Below are 18049 nucleotides of genomic sequence, written 5' to 3'. Positions count from 1 at the left end.
TTAAACCTGTAATTAGAATTAAACCTTATAACTTATGCAAATTAAAGTTGTAATTAGAAGTACTAAGTTTTCAAATAAGAAAATAAGTTTACAAAGGAGATCAAGTTCTAAGCTAAACATTACAACATTACACATTAAGAGAGAGAGAACTATCAAACATTTCTTCAGGTTGCTTGGCCGCCGGTAGCTTCTCTGTCGGTTGCCTCTCCGTTGGTTGTGTCTCCGACAGCTGGATCTTCTCGGCGAAACTTTGCAGCAAACTCTGGATCTTTCTCTGCAAGATAATCAAAATATGCATCATAACTATGCATCTTCTGTAACTGAGTTGCCTGAGTTGCAAAAGTTGCTTCTGCAGCAGCAAGCTTCGCAGCTAAAACAAGTGGATCTTCAGAAGGAGGAGGCGGTTGACCAATCTGAGCTGAAGATGCTTCTGCTTGCATGTTACCAACCCCATATATCCGGTTCTTTTTCTTCGGAGCAACCTGCCAACAAAACATATGTAAACCATAAGTGTTTACACAAACATAAGTGTTTACACAAACATAAACATAAACAATGAAGCATGTTTTACCTCAACATAAATTTGGTTCTTCACAGTTACTAATAATCCGCCGGAAGCATACTCTCCATGTTATCCGCTGATAATAGCTTAGACTCAGCTTCAGCTATCTTTGACGACACTTGGAACTCTGCTTTCTTGTGGTGGTGATGATTGGTGAATGATATGAGATATGAATGAATGGGTAGAAAGCAAGGGGTTTCAATTCCCTTTATGATGTTGCAGTGTAAAGGGTGCCAATCCAAATCTGAGTGAGATGCAAGCAATCAGGACATGCACATTTATATAAGTTGAGCCAATTATAAAGGATGTTTGTCACTAACAACCTAATGATGAATGTAAAATGCAGAATGTAAAAGCTTATAAAATTAGATGCTAGAAGTAAAGAGAACAGGATGATCTAAACAACAATGCAATGAAACATAAATAGAAACTATAGTAATGCAACTAATAAACTAATGCAAGGCAAGTAATGAACAGGAAACTAAACGAATGTAACAGAAAAGCAACTAAAATGAAACAGGAATTGAAACAGGACAAACACAAAGCATAAACAAGAATTCTGGGGATGAGCTCGAGCAAGCACTTGATCGAGTGTGCGATCGAGGACAGGGTCGAGTCGGACAAATGCGAGAAACAGAGCAATGCAAACAAAACAGAGCAAGACAAAAGTAAATCAAACAACAACCAAGCAACAGGATTTAGACTAAGAAATCAATAGACAAGGAAGGTCTTGAGGAGGGATTCATGGGCTGGACTAATGATTAAGGTCATCTAACTTGGTCAACAAATCTCAATCAACTTGAGCTAATCTCTAGACAATGATCTCCTAGAACATGTTAATCCACTCTCATGGCAAAAACAATCAAGCTCATATATTTCTAGACTTGCTCTTACAAAGCAAAGAAATTATACAAGCAAGCATTAAGCAACAGATCATTTATGTCAAAAATCAAACAAGACATCTTATCTTGCAACCTAGACATTGGTATGATGCTAAGAAACTTAAAATCAAACCCTACCCTCTCGGTTATAGGATCAGCATAGAGTACATCTAGCCTAGAAGAGATCTATGACAATCAAGTTTGACCTAGCTAAACAAACCTCAACCACAATCCAGCCTAACCCATCCTCAAGATCCTAAGCAACTACTCACAAATGCTAAACATGATGAGCAAAGTCATAAACCCAGAAAATAACGAAACTTGCATGATTAGATAGATGAAACAGAGATCTACAATATTGAAGAAGGAATCAAACTCGAATTCTTAATATTTTGAAAGTTATGAAACCAACAAATATCAAGGAATCTCTTGTTTTCCTTCAAAAGTAGATGAGAGATCTAAGAAAATAAAAGTGCAAAGAGCATAAATTCTCAAAAGGGTAAATACTAGGTTTGAGAATATCTAAAAAAACTGGACTCTTGGTGGTTGCAGGGTACAAGGCCTTATATAGAAAAAGGAGTGGAATCCCTAAAAATGCTAGAAGACAAAATAGCTAGGCGGCTCGGTCAGCTCGACCAGGTGCTCGGTCAGCTCGACCAGGTGCTCGGTCAGCTCGACCAGGTGCTCGGTCGAGTGACCGGTCGAGTTGGCTTTTCTTTTGTTCCCTCCACTCGGTCGAGTACTTCTCCGCACACGGTCGAGTGGCGGTCGAGTGGAACTCCGGACTTTGGTTCTTCAGCTCTAACTCCCTTGCTTTCTCCTCTTCAGCATTGCTTCCATGCTCCTTAGTCTCCAAAATCACATGTTTATGCAAGAAAAGATGCAAATGCAATGCAATTATACTCTAATTCATGAACAATCCTAAAACTATGCAATAATGGTCAAAAAGGATAGCAAAAGATGCAAAAGATGTGAATATATTAAGGGAAAACAGGGTAAAATATATGAACATCAACACCCCCAAACTTAGTATTTGCTTGCCCTCAAGCAAATAAACAAGACATAAGAAGGTAGGTGAGGTTTGAAAGTGAGATCTCAGCTCCTAAAGCTTGCCAATAAACCAGCTAGAATCAATGTCCAAGTTACTAGTACTATGATGCAAGTTGAATGAGCTGTACTTAAAGATGTTAGACAAACTATCACAACCTTTACTGATTTGAGCATTTGATATTCACATGCATTCAAATCAACCATTTCTTTTAACATTCATTAATCAAGAACATGAATCAATCTTATGCAATGCTTAAACTCATTTGACTTAGTAATAAAGGTTTAGAGATAATGATGGTCTCTTTTTAGAGTGGGGCTTATCAATATCAAGGTTCTCTCATAAAAAATGGATTGAGCTTTAGAAGAAGGCTAAAGGTAAGAACAATTAGACACATACAAGAACAAAACCTTGTCTACCCAAAGGCACCCAAAATGTTTATCCTATCAATCTAAACCCAAATGATCCTATTTCTACCCTTTAACTTCTTCACTTCTCTTTCACCCTTTTCTCTTTTGTTTTTAAGCCTTAGGAGAGGTATCTTATTTGAATCAACTAGTGGAATGGGGCTTCTTTCTTATTTGCTATGATTCCTTTTTCTTCTCATTTCTTAAGACATAAAAGCTTTTTGCTAGACTCTTCTTTTCTTTCTTTCTTTTTCTTTAATTAGAACCATCTTTAACAATCTCATACTTCCCATTCTTTCACTAGACTTTGGTTTTACTTAAACATATTCCCCTCCTAAAGACTCTAACCTTTTCTTTCTCTTTTTCTTCTCTTCTTTTCAAAACAGCCAAGTACCAAACCCAACAAGTGAACCACATAGTCCTATCTAGTTTGAAAAATTGCAAACTAGAACTACACAAGGCCTTACTCTTGTCAGTTCAAACCTAACACTTTCTACCAAGCTCAATCCCAAAATAGGCCTCACACTCACAAGAATAAACATGGCTTGAAAGAAGGGTTGGTTAAGGGTAGGAGAAACTGATTTAAAAGTGAAATCAGCTACTTGGATCAACAAGAGTGGTAAAAGGGAGAAAGATGATCCAAATATGTGTATGGTATCCATGAGTTTAAATCAATGCACAAGTTGATAATTGAAAGTCAATATTAGGTTCTTATAAGTAGGAAATGACATCAAATCATAACATACTTCAATTTAGACCAAATGCAATGCAGGAATTCAAGGCTTGGTTCAATCTTATGCTTCTAACTACTCAACTAGCATCAAAGTACTATTAACTTGGACATTGATCCTAGTTTAGTGAATTAAGCAAGCTAACAAGGCAAAACTCATCATAGATCCCTAATGCAAATATTAAACAGTCCTTCATGAAACATGCTAACAAAATCCTAATATGCAATGCAAACTACATGAACACTCTTTTTTTTTTTTTTTTTTATAAAGATTTTTTTTGCATAATTTTTCAAAATTTTAGGGTTTTTCGATGCCATAGATGAAATGCAATTACTAACATGATTATGCTAAAAATTTGAAATAAGAAAACAAAACACAACATCAAATACTATCTCAAACCCTCCCCCAAACTTAAATCACACAGTCCTCTGTGTGAAAGAAATTTGATAGAGGATTCAAGACTAAAACAAAACACAATATGACATGCACTGGTATTTACAAGGAAGGTGATAGTGTTACCTCATGGATTGTGGAAGAAGCTATCCACATCCTCATTCATGCTCTCCAAAGTCTATTTGGGGTCTTGTTGTTGACTTGGAGAAGGAGATTGGGGCAACTCGACTATTGCCATCGAATGGTACTCGGTCGAGTGCTCGATCGAGTGGGGGGATCGAGTTGGATGCCGAGTTGGAAAATACTGACCTTGCTGCTGGTAGAATTGCTGCAGGAGTGCTGGATCCATGAAGTACTGGGATGGGAAGGGAGGGTAACCTGGTTAGCCTGGATATGCTGCTAGAACTGGGAAGCCATAAGGAGTTCTGGGTTGGAACTCAGCCGAGTGCTTTTGGGGTGCTCGGTCGAGTGGCTGCAAGAGTGAACCGGTCGAGTGCCTCGAAATTTGTTGTTCTCGGCTACTTGAACTTCTCTTCCTCTGAATTGGCTCGTACATTGAAGCTCTAGCTGGTTCCACAGGGTTTTCAGCTCTTGAAAGTGCTCTAGTTGAGCTATACCTCCTCAAAGCGCTACAATGGCTTGGAGATGAGTTTGCACTCTTCAATTCAGCAATCTCCTTCTTTAAGCCCTTGATGGACTTAGCCATATTGCCCACCTTCTTCTTCAGCTTTTCAAACTTCTTCCCATGCCACTTGTTCCACTTTTGTAGGAGTGTCAACCTCTTGCTAGTCTCTCTCACTCCTCTACTATCTCTTGGGTTAGGCTCATAATCTTCAAAGTAAAACTACTCTTCCCCATCAGCCATTTCTACATCTCTAGCTTCATCAATTCTAACTTGAGCTGTCCCATCAAACAAGAACTCATCATCTGGCCAAAAGTCAATGTTTGCTCCTTCTTGTATGGTGGTGAGCTCTTGATTGGGTAGGACAAGCTGTATTTTCCCAATTGTTGGAAGCTCAAAATTGAAAAGGTGATTTCCTTGATGCATTTCCTTGGATAGTATTAAGTTGGAGGTGAGATAGCTTGAATCAATCCATCTTGGCATGACCTTCTTTCCTCTAAGTGGCACCTTACCAGCTTGTAGTAATGGAGTGATGATGCCTCCAATGGTTAGGGCTCCCATTGAGCCTTTGTTGTGCAATTTGCCTACCCAGCTTCTCAAGTATATCATGTGATCAATGAGCACCATTACAAGGTCAGTTCCCTCTCTGCTTCCAAGGATGATGCTTCCATCTTTTGCTTGAAGGATTATGCTATTGAATGCCACATCAATCATATTGAACTCACCCTCATTCACATTTCCAGTTTCCTTCCTAGCAAAGAAGGTGTTTGCTAAGGCCTTGTGGAAGTACATTAGGACTGGGCTTCTTATCTTGGAACCCTTGGTCTTGGAGGATGAGTATGTGATGTTGTCTCCAATGGTTTCTCAAATAGCATAGAGCTCTTCTCTTGGTATGACCATGCTCCTCTCACTACCAACTTCAAAGGCAAATATCTTGGCTATCTTTTTCAATGAAAGCTCATACCTTCTCCCTTTGATAGTGAAGTCAACATGGCCAGGTCCAAACTCCTTATCCTTCTTTGTGTAGCAATGCATCTTGATTGTGGCTAACCATTCACAGCTTTCTTCTTTATACCCTTCCATGCAAAGCCCCATGAACTTACTTAGTTTGCACTTCTCAAAAAGACATTCCACATCTTCATCAATGCCTAGCTTCTCCATGGTTTCCTTGTGTGGGTATCTAGTCCCCAAGAACTGCATCCTCAAGAAGGCTTCATAAAGCTGCCTTTGAGTTAAGCTACTAGATTCTTCTTCACCATCATCTTCTCCCTCTTCTTCTTCATCTTCTTCTTCACTCTCACTTTCAATCTCCTCTTGTTCAACCTCAACTGCTGGCCTCTTCCCCTTGGCCTTGTGTCTCCTAATGTGCTCCCTAAGAGTGAACTCCATCTCTTCTTCACTCTCAGTTCGCTCAGGGTCTTCCTCAGCTGACTGATGCCTCTCTCTCGCAACCTAACTCGACCGCCTACTCGGTCGTGTGCTTGCTCGAGTGGTGGGTCGAGTGCTTCTTCCAGTTTCTCCTCTTGATTCAAGACGAGCATCACGACGATTCAGGGAGCTTTCAGCCGCTTGTCGAGACTTCCTAGTAATCTTTGAAGACATTTTCGAATAGAATATTCAAATCTGAAATGGGAATCTTTGACCTGCTTTTTGCTGCCACTCGTCCCCACACTCGACTGCAAGTGTTCGAGCTCCTTGAACAAAGTTTGAAATTCAAAAAAAAAATCTTCTTTTTCTCCCTCTTCTCGATCATCCAAGAGAAATAGGAATCGAGTGGGCCTTAGTTTCTTGATAACTCGGTCGAGTACCTCTCGTGGGCCGGTCGAGTGGGCTCGTGAGTCTACTTCCCCAAGTCCAAATCTCTCCATACCCATCTACACTTTCATTAAAAAGCCTGCCCAACACAAACATAAAAGAAAAGAAATCAAAACTACAAGGAAAATAAAACATATGTACAATGATACCTTAGGGACTTCCTCCCTAGTGAGCTTGTTTAAAGTCACTAAGCTTGACTTTTGATCCCTTTTCATGCTTGGTTTAGAGACCAAGGAGGTGATGAAATCCTCCCTGGTACCACTTGATCAATGTGAAGTTGACCCTTGATCACTTCACCCTTAACACACAAACCATATTTCTTCTTAATCTTGAGCCTTGGTCTTGCTTTCTTCAAAGACCTCTTGTTAAGCTTGATTTTGAGATCCTTCACCAATTCAGTCAACTCTTGAACAGAACCCTTAAGCTTTTCCACTGAATCCTCTTGAAGAGAGAGCTTAGCCTTTGGAGTTGCCACTTAAACTTGAGACCTCATGACCTCCTTTGTCCTTGATAGTGAAAGGTTGATCATCAATGGTAGGCAGATTGGTTGGGTTATAGATGTCAAACTTCATGGTTAAATCCTCATCAATGTTTAAGGTTACAAGACCTTCCTTGACATCTATAACAGCTCCAACAGTGGCTAAGAATGGCCTCACTAGAATGATAGGATCTTCAAGCTCCTTATCCATCTCTAGAACCACAAAATCTGTATGAATCATTGCCTTCCCTATCTTGACTGGAATGTTTTCCAACCTACCAACCACATCTTTGTTTGACCCATCAGCTAGGCATATGTGAAGGTTGGTGAACTTGAATTCAGTGTGCCCAAGCTTTTGTGCTATAGAGTAAGGCATCACACTGATAGATGCTCCCAAGTCACATAAGCACTGGTTGTAGTGAAGATAGCTAAGTGAGCAAGGCAGATAGAATGGTCCTGGATCCTCAAGTTTAATTGGGATGATAACTCCCTCAAGCTCTTTAACGTCCTTTTCGTCTTGAGCATGGGCTCTCTTCTTTGACATTTCAAGCAAAAAATCCTGATAGAGAGGATATGGATCATATTGTTCCAAGGCAGGTCCTCTCTCTTCTTCTTGGTAAGCAATGATGACTTCTTGTATGGCCATCACTTCCTTCTTCTCAATCACAGCTTCTTCCTTCAAAGCCCTCACTTCCTCTTGTTGCAAAGCCATCATTTCCTTTCTCTCAATGATTTCCCTTAGTTCCTTCAGCTTCTGTGCCTTGAAACGTCCTGGGAATGGTAGAGGCGGTTTGTAAGCAGGAGGAATGTACTTAGCAGGCTTGACAGCTTCTGATCCTTCAACTCGATCGACCAGTCGAGCTGACACTCGGTCGAGTGCTGGTTCGAGCACATGGTCGAGTGAAATGCCGGATTCAGTTTGCTTTGCACAATCTTCACTCTGGGCTTCAAGAAATGACCAATCCTCCCAGCTTGAATTTCACTGTCCTCAGTGACTTCTTCTTCATAGACATGAATGGCCTTAGCAGTGAACTCCCTTGGGTTTTGAACAGCTTTTCCAGGGAGTTGGTTAGGCTTAGGAGCTGAAGTAGAAGTAGGCTCTCCATATACTTCACTCTAGAGTTGAGACCTTCAAACTTCATGTTGAGATCATTATACTGGGATGTTAATCACTGGTTCAACTCATTAAACTGCTTTGCCTCTTCCATCTTTCCATTAGCTTGCCCAATCAACATTTGTTGCATCATAGCTCTCAAATCTGGTTCTTGGCCTTGGTTAGTTTGAACCCTGGTGGGAGACACAATTGGGGCTGGAACACTTGATGTTGCTGCTTGGGTACATAGTTGTGTTGTTGTTGAGGTTGTTGAGTTGGGTAGACTTGATCTTGAGGATTGGCCACATTAGTGCTTCTATAGGAGAGATTGTTGTTCTTGAATCCTCCTTGGTTGTAACCTTTGAATCCTCCTTGATTATGTATGTAGCACAACTTAGCAAATTCTGCATCTCCTTCTTGAACTGGAACCTCTTCTTCACCAATGAAATGAATGGTTTTTTGCTGGCTTAGGAGAATCTTGTCCAACTTCTCATTAACTGCCTTCAAGTCCTTCTTATACTTTTCCTCTTGATCACTGGAGGTGAACCTTACTGTTCTGTCATAGTCCTCATTATAGTTCCCATCTGATTGAGCAAGATTTTCAACCAACTCCCAGCCTTCTTCCACATTCTTGTTGAGGAAATTTCCATTGGAGGTTGTATCAAGAAGCATTCTTATCTTAGGTAGGACTCCTCTATACAAGGTACTGAGAAAGGACTCATAGCTGAAACCATGGTGAGGACATTGAGTTTGGAAACCTTTGAATCTCTCCCATGCCTCACAAAAGGTTTCATTATTCTTTTGAGCAAAACCAGAAATCTCATTCCTCAACCTAGCAGTTCTTGCATTGGAGAAGAACTTGGCTAAAAAAGCTTTCTTGCAAGCATCCCATGTGGTTATTGTTCCAGTAGGAAGAGTCTTCTCCCAGAGATAAGCTTTGTCTCCAAGGGAAAATGGGAATAGCCTTAACTTGAAGTCATCTTCACTCACACCATTGATTTGAGTGAGTATACAAATCATGTCAAACTCATCAAGGTGGTCTAGGGGATCCTCCATTGGCAACCCATGGAATTTGTTGGCTTGAATCATAGAGATCAATCCACTCTTGATCTCATAATTATTATTAGCAACAGCAGGAGGCACAATACCAGCTCTTTGGTTATGTGTGTTTGGTGCACCCCCAGCACCAATGTGTCTAGCTCTTTGATCATGGTTATCTTGTTGTTCCATGATTACTTGATCCTCTTGTTCTTGCACTACTCTTCTTCTCTGATGTCTTAAACCTCTAGGTAGCCTGTTGATGTTGTCAAGAAGCCTTTGGAGATTGTGATTACCCTGAGACCTTGTTTGCATTAACAAACCCGATCGCCCACTCGGACAGGTACTCGGTCGAGCACAGGCTCGAGTTGATGGTCGAGTCGACTGGGAAGTGAGGTCTATTTGTATCCAGGACTTGGCTCGATCAAGTACTCGATTACTCACTCGGTCGAGTGGTGGTTGAGTTGAAGGTCGAGTGGTGCCTGAAACGCAACACAGACAAGCAGAGGAAGAATTCGAGATTAGTAATGAACAAAGTAGATACAGAACTCAATCTTAGACTTATGTGGATCCTAAATGTCACAAACAAACACTCAAAAGTGGCAACGGCGCCAAATTGGAACTCTGCTTTCTTGTGGTGGTGATGATTGGTGAATGATATGAGATATGAATGAATGGGTAGAAAGCAAGGGGTTTGAAACTGACTTTCTTTGTGGTGTATGAATGAATGATGTATGGAATGATGATGTATGGAATGAATAGAAGTCAGGGTGTTTCAATTCCCCTTATGCAGTTGCAGTATAAGAGGTGTCAATCCTATCTGAGTGATTGTGAACAATTAAGATGTGCATATGAGTCTAAGTCAAGCCAATTGTAAAGATTGTTTGTCACTAACAATCCTAAAATGAGATATGAAATGCAGAAAGTAAAAACAACTAGAACAGGATACTAAATGCAAACAGAACAAACAACTTGAAGCTATAATGAAACTAGAACAAAGATAGAAACTATGCTAGTGAACTAATGCAAGACAAGTAATGAACAGCAAACTATGTGAATGCAATGGAAATGAAACAGGAATGAAACAAGACAATCACAAATCAAAAACACAAGTTCTGGGGATGAACTCGAGCAGCACTCGACCGAGTGTAGGTCGAGTACGTGGTCGAGCTAGACTTAAACGTGAAAACAGAGCAACACAAGAAAAACAGAGCAATGCTAAAACCAATCAAACAACAAACAAGCAATGATATTTAGACTAGGATTTCAATAAACAAAGAAGGCCTTGAGGAGGGATTCATGGGCTGAGCTAATCATTGTGGTTATCTAACTTGGTCAACAAATCTCAAGCAAACATTGAGCTGATCTCTAGACATACTATTCTAATACATGTTTAATCCACTCTCATGGAAAGAAACAATCAAACCTATGCAATTCTAGACTTGTTCTCACAAAGAAAAGAATCTACACAAGCAGGCATTAAGCAATACATCTCAAACCAAACAAGACTCCTAATCTCTTAGCAAGCCTAATGGTAAGCTCTAGATCTAGCCTTATCTATGCTCCTTAGACATTGGTGTGATGCTAAGATGCTTGAAATCAAACCCTACCCTCTCAGATATAGGATCAGCATTAAGATCATCTAGCCTAGAAGAGATCTACAACAATCAAGCATGACCAAATCAAACAAACCACAAGATCAACCCAGCCTAACCCATCCTCAAGGTCCTAAACAAACTACTCACAAGAACACATGGTGAAATATGTCAAAAACCCAGAAAATAATGAAACTTGCATCATTAGAGAGATGAAACAGAGATCTACAATATTGATAAAGGAATAAAACTCGAAATCTTCATACTTTGAAAGTTATGAAACAAACAAAATATAAGAATCTAGTCTTTCTCTCTCAAACAAGTACAAGATCTCAAAAATAAAATAAAAGTGCAAAGGAATAATATCTAAAAAAGATAAAAACTAGGTTTTAGACTCTCTAAAAAGCTAGACTCCTTTGTGGCTGCAAGTACAAGGGCGTTATATAGGAGGTGAGGTGGAAGCCCTAAAAATACAAAAAGTCAAAGTGGTCAACGGCTCGGTCAACTCGACCAGTGCTCGGTCGAGTGGGGGGTCGAGTTGGCTTCTCTCGTGCATTCTCCACTCGGTCGAGTCCTCCTCAGCACACGGTCGAGTGGTGGTCGAGTGATGCGGTCGAGTTGGACTCCGGACCTTGATTCTACAGCCTTAACTCTCTTGTTTTCTCCTCAGGACAGCTTCACTTCTCCTCAGCATTGCTTCCATGCTCCTTAAGCTCCAAAATCACCTGTTTATGCATGAAAAGATGCAAATGCAATGCAACTACATTCTAATGCTTGATTAGTCCTAAAGCTACACAATAATGGCCTAAATGGATAGCAAAAGATGCAAAAGTTGTGAATAAACTAAGGGAAAACAAGGTAAAATATATGAACATCAACACCCCCAAACTTAGTCTTTGCTTGCCCTCAAGCAAATAATCAAAGACAAAAGAAGGTAGGTGAGGTTTGAAAGTGGGATCTCAGCTCCTAAAGCTTGCAAATAGACTATCTAGAGTCAATGTCCAAGTTACTAGTACTATGATGCAAGTTGAATGAGCTATACTTAAAGACTTTAGACAAGCATATCACAACCTTCACTGATTTGAGCCTTAGACATCCACATGCATTCAAATCAACCATTTCCTTTAACATTCATTAATCAAGAACATGAATCAATTCTATGCAATGCTTAAACTCATTTGGCTTGGCAGTAAAAGGTTTAGAGACAATGATGGTCTCTTTTTAGAGTAGGGCTTATCAATATCAAGGTTCTCTCATAAAAAATGAATTGAGCTTTAGAAGAATGCTAAAGGTAAGAACACTTAGACAAATACAAGAACAAAACCTTGTCTACCCAAAGGCACCCAAAGTGTTTATCCTATCAATCTAAACCCAATTGGTCCTAGTGCTACCCTTTAACTTCTTTTCTTCTTTTTCACCCTTTTCTCTTTTGGTTTTAATGTCTTAGGAGAGGTTTCTTATTTGATCTTTCTAATGGAATGAGGGATTCTTACTTATTTGTTATGGTTCTCTTTTCTTCTTATTCTTAAGACATATAAGCATTTTGCTAGACTTCTCTTTCCTTTCTTTCTTTTCTTTAACTAGAACCATCTTTAAACAACCTTATTCTTCCCATTCTTTCACTAGACTTTAAATTTTCTTAAACACATTCCCCTCCTAAAGACTCTAACCTTTTCTTTCTCTTTTTTCCTCTTTTCTTTTCATAATAGCCAAGTCCCAAACCCAACAAGTGAACCACCTAGTCCTATCTAGTTTGAAAAATGCAAACTAGAACTACACAAGGCTTTACTCTTGTCAGTTCAAACCTAACACTTTCTACCAAGCTCAATCCCAAAAATAGGCCTCACACACACAAGAATAAACATGGCTTGAAAGAAGGTTTGGTTTAGGGGTAGGGGAACTGATTCTTAATGAGGAAATCAGCTACTTGGATCAACAAGAGTGGTAAAAAGGAAGAAGATGATCCAAATATGTATGTGGTATCCATGAGTTTAAAGCATTGCACACATTGATAATTGAAAGTCAATATTAGGTTCTTATAAATAGGAAATGGTTTCAAATCTCAACATGCTTCAATTTAGACCAAATGCAATGTAGGAATTCAAGGCCTGGTTCAATCTTATTCTAACCACTCAACTAGCATCAAAGTACTATTAACTTGGGCATTGATCCTAGTCTAGTGAATAAACAAGCTAATAAGAGAATACTCATCATAGATCCCTAATGCAAGTACTATACAATCCTACATGAAACATGCTAAACAAGATCCTAATGTGCAGTGCAAACTACATGAACACTCTTTTTTTTTTATAAAGATTTTTGCAAAAATTTTCAAATTTTTAGGGTTTTTCTATGCCTTAGATGTTATGCAAGTATTAACATGATTATGCTAAAAATTTGAAATAAGAATCACAAAACACAATGTCAAATGCTATCTCAAACCCTCCCCCAAACTTAAATCACACAGTCCCTGTGTGAAAGAAATTTGATTGAGGATTCAAGATAAAAAACAAAAAACAAAACACAATGTCAAATGCAATGATATCTACAAGGGAAGGTGATAGTGGTACCTTAGGGATTGTGGAAGTAGTTGTCCACATCCATCTGCATGCTATCATAGGAGTAGTTGGGAGCTCGACGATGGGGATCGACCGGGACTCGGTCGAGTACGTGCTCGAGTGGGGGGGTCGAGCTGGACCACGATTGTCAAAATGTTGACCTTGCTGCTGGTAGAACTGCTGGTAGAGTGCTGGATCCATGAAGTACTGGGGTGGGATGGGAGGGTAACCTTGATATCCTGGATAAGCAGCTGGAGGTGGGAAACCATAGGGTGATCTGGGCTGGAACTCGACCGAGTGCATTGGGGGTGCTCGGTCGAGTGGGTGCTCGAGTGACCCGGTCGAGTACCTTGAAAAGGGTTGTTCTCGGGTACTTGAGCTCCTCTTCCTCTGATTTGGCTCATACATTGAAGCCCTAGCTGGTTCCACAGGGTTCGCAACTCTAGAAAGTGCTCTAGTTGAGCTACTCCTCCTCAAAGGGCTTGATGGTGTAGGTGAAGAATTCCCACTCTTCAACTCAGCAATCTCCTTCTTTAAGCCCTTGATGGACTTAGCCATGTTGGTCACCTTCTTCTTCAGCTTATCAAACCTCTTCCCATGCCATTTGTTCCATTTTTGCAGAAGGGTTAATCTCTTGGTAGCCTCCCTCACTCCTCTACTATCTCTTGGGTTGAGCTCATAATCCTCAAAGTAAAATTGCTCCTCCCCATCAGCCATTTGCACATCTCCAGCTTCATCAACTCTAAGTTGAACTATCCCATCAAACAAATGCTCCTCAGCTGGCCAAAAGTCAATGTTGGCTCCTTCTTGAATTGTAGTGAGCTCTTGGTTAGGCAAAATCAGTTGCTTTTTCCCAAGTGTTGGAAGTTCAAAGTTGAAAATGTGATTCCCTTGATGCATCTCCTTGGCTAGGATGAGAGTAGAGATGAGGTAGCTAGAGTCAATCCATCTTGGTGAAACCCTTTCTCCTCTAAGTGGAACCTTAGCAGCTTGAAGGATTGGAGTAATGATGCCTCCAATGGTTAGTGCTCCTCTTGATCCTTTATTCTCCAACTTGCCTACCCAACTTCTCAAGTAAACCATGTGATCAATGAGCACCATTGCTAGGTCAGTCTCCACAGTGCTCCCAAGAATGATGGTGCCATTCCTTGCTTGAAAGATGACTCCATTGAGAGTCAAATCAATCATCTTTAGCTCCCCCTCATTAATATTCCCAGTTTCCTTCCTAGCAAAGAAGGTGTTGGCAAGAGCTTTGTGGAAGTACCTTAGGACTGGGCTCCTTATCCTTGAACTCTTGGAATTGGAGGATGAGTAGTATTTGTTGTCCCCAATGGTTTCCCATACAGCATAGAGCTCTTCTCTTGGAATCATCAAACTCCTATTGCTCCCAACCTCAAAACCAAACACATTGGCTATCTTCTTCATTGAGAGTTCATACCTTTTCCCCTTGATTCTGAAAGCAATGTGGCCAGCTCCAAACTCAGCATCCTTCCTTGCATATGTATGCAGCTTGACTGTGGCCAGAAACTCACAACTCTCTTCTTTGTAGCCCTCCATGCAAAGCCCCATAAACTTGGTTAGGTTGCTCTTCTCAAAGAGGTACTCCACATCTTCACCAATGGCTAGCTTCTCCATGGTTTCTTTGTGTGGATATCTTGTCCCTAAGAACTCCATTCTCATGAAAGCATCATAGAGTTGCCTCTTTGACAACCCACAGGACTCAGCTTCTCCATCATCCTCTATCTCTTCTTTTTCACTTTCTTCCTCACTCTCATTCTCAGTCTCCTCTTGTTCAACCTCAACTGCTGGCCTCTTCCCTTTGGCCTTGTGTCTCCTCATGAACTCATTGAGATTTGACTCCCTTTCCTCCTCACTTTCAGTCCTCTCAGGATCTTCCTCAACTCTTTCTCTCCTTGGACACGGCATCTGGCTCGACCGGCTGCTCGAACCACCACTCGGTCGAGTGCATGATCGAGTGGGGCGTCGAGTGGCCCTTCCAGCTTCTCCTCTTGATTCAAGGCTAGCATCATGACGTTCCATGGAGGTTGCAGCGGTTTGTTGAGACTTCCTAGTGATTCTTGAAGACATTTTTCAAATAGAACTGAAGGGAATAGACTCAAAGCTCAAAGTTAATAGGTTAGTGAACCAAAAACTTGAAAGAACCAAGCTTGAGCAAAAGATAAGCTAAGAGAGAGACTTTAAAACTTGAATTCAATGGTTTTGAGCAAATGAGAGAATGTGAGAGGTATAATTTCGTGCAAAGTCTATATAAAGAAGCTAAGGGGACAAAGAGACAAGGGTGGAGCGTCCATACCATTCAAATTTGAAATGGGAATCTTTGACCTGCTTTTTGCTGCCACTCGACCCCACACTCGACTGTACACGGTCGAGCACCTTGACCAAATTTTGAAATTTCAAAATTTTTCTTCTTGTTCTTCCCTCCACTCGATCGTTCTAATGATTTGAAGATCAAATGGGCCTCAATTCCTTTCCAGCTCGGTCGAGTACCTCTCGTGGGTTGGTCGAGTGGGCTTGCGAATCTCCTTCTCCAAGTCTAAACCTCTCCTTACCCAACTACATTCTCACCTAAAGGCGTGTCCAACACAAACAAAAAAGAAAACACATCAAAACTACAAGGAAAATAAACTATATTTACAAAGGATACCTTAGGGACTTCCTCCCTAGTGAGCTTGTTTAAAGTCACTAAGCTTTACTTTGGTGTCCTTTTTAGACTTGGTTTAGATACCAAGGAGGTGATGAAATCCTCCCTGGAACCTCTTGATCACTGTGAAGTTGATCCTTGATCACCTCACCCTTAACACACAAACCATGTTTCTTCTTGATTTTGAGCCTTGGTCTTGCCTTCCTTAAGGACCTCTTGTTCAGCTTAACTTGAAGATCCTCAACCATACTAGTCAACTCTTGAACTGACCTTTTAAGCTTTTCCACAGAATCATCTTGAAAGGAGAGCTTAGCCTTTGGAGTAGCTTCACCACTTGAACCTTCTTGACCTCCTTTGTCCTTGATAGTAAAAGGTTGATCATCAATGGTGGGAAGGTTGGTTGGGTTATAGATGTTAAACTTCATGGCTATATCTTCAGCAATGTTCAAGGTCAAAAGACCCTCTTTGACATCAATAACTGCTCCAACACTGGCTAGGAATGGCCTTCCAAGAATGATTGGATCTTCAGGTTCCTTGTCCATCTCCAACACCACAAAATCAGTGTGAACCCTTGCCTTCCCTATCTTGACTGGGACATTCTCCAACCTTCCAACTATTACTTTGTTTGACCCATCAGCTAAACATATATGAAGGTTGGTGGACTTGAAATCAGTTCTCCCAAGCTTTTGTGCTATGGAGTATGGCATCACACTTGTTGAAGCTCCCAAGTCACAAAGGCATTGGTTGTAGTGAAGATAGCTAAGTGTGCAAGGCAGATAGAATGGACCTGGATCCTTAAGCTTGATTGGAATGATAACTCCTCCAAGGTCCTCAAGATCCTTCTCATCTTGAGCTTCAGCCTTCTTCTTTGACAAATCAAGCAAAAATTCTTTGTAGAGAGGATATGGATCATACTGTTCCAAGGCAGGTCCTCTCTCTTCTTCTTGGTATGCAATGGTGATCTCTTGTATGGCCAACACTTCCTCAACCACAGCTTCTTCAATCACAACCACTTCCTTCAAAACCTTCTCTTCCTCTTGTTGCTTAGCCATCATCTCCTTTCTCTCAATGATTTCCCTAAGCTCCTTAATCTTTTGTGCTTTGAAACGTCCTGGGAATGGAAGAGGTGGCTTGTAAGCAGGAGGAGTGTACTTAGCAGGCTTGACAGCTTCTGAGTCTGCAACTCGATCGACCACTCGAGCATGTACTCGATCGAGTGGCTGTTCGAGTACTTGGTCGAGTGCAATAACGGACTCCAGTTGCTTTGCACAAACGTCACTTGGGGCTTCAGTAACTAATGAATTCCCCCAAACTTGGACTTCACTGTCCTCAGTGACTTCCTCATCAGGGATATGAATGGCTTTTGCAGTGAACTCCCTTGGATTTTGAACAGCTTTTCCAGGGAGTTGGTTGGGTTTAGGAGCTGAAGTAGAGGCAATGTTACTCTCCATATACTTCATTCTGGAGTTGAGACCTTCAAACTTCAAGTTCAGATCATTGTACTGTGATGTGAGCCTTTGATTCAACTCAGCAAACTGTTTGGCTTCCTCAATCTTGCCTTGTGTTTGCCCAATCAACAACTGTTGCATCATTGCTCTTAAGTCTTGTTCCTGGCCTTGGTTAGTCTGAAACCCTGGTGGGGGACACAATTGGGGCTGGAACACTTGGTGTTGTTGCTTGGGGATGTAATTTTGTTGCTGTTGAGGTTGAGGAGGTGGATAGACCTGGTCTTGAGGGTTGGCCACATTGGTGCTCCTATAAGAGAGATTGCTGTTCTTGAAACCTCCTTGGTTGTAGCCTTTGAATCCTCCCTGGTTCTGCATGTAGCACAACTCAGCAAATTCAGGCTCCCCCTCTTGAACTGGAGCTTCCTCTTCACCAATGAAGTGAATGGACTTAGATTGGCTGAGGAGGATCTTGTCAAGCTTCTCATTGACCATCTTCAAATCCTTCTTATACTTGTCCTCTTGATCAGTTGAGGAGCTCCTTATGGTCCTATCATAGTCCTCATTATAATTGCCATCAGATTGAGCAAGATTCTCAACTAATTCCCATCCTTCTTCCACATTCTTGTTGAGGAAGTTGCCATTAGAGGCTGTGTCAAGAAGCATTCTTATCTTGCGAAGCACCCCTCTATACAAGGTGCTTAGAAGTGACTCATTGCTG

The 18049-nt window shown here is 40.9% G+C and overlaps 1 non-coding gene across 1 annotated transcript; it reads left to right on the top strand.

The window, feature by feature from the left end:
• Positions 1–8757: 8757 nt before the first annotated feature.
• On the top strand, positions 8758–8864 carry LOC147934356 (small nucleolar RNA R71). Its single transcript, XR_015573268.1, has one exon. It is a non-coding gene; the product is annotated as a small nucleolar RNA R71 (small nucleolar RNA).
• The last annotated feature ends 9185 nt before the right edge of the window (positions 8865–18049 follow it).

This window comes from Camelina sativa, chromosome 11, assembly GCF_030686135.1.
Source record: "Camelina sativa cultivar CO46 ecotype springtype chromosome 11, ASM3068613v1".
Lineage (NCBI taxonomy): Eukaryota > Viridiplantae > Streptophyta > Magnoliopsida > Brassicales > Brassicaceae > Camelina > Camelina sativa.
This window is presented reverse-complemented; position numbering and strand designations above follow the sequence as displayed.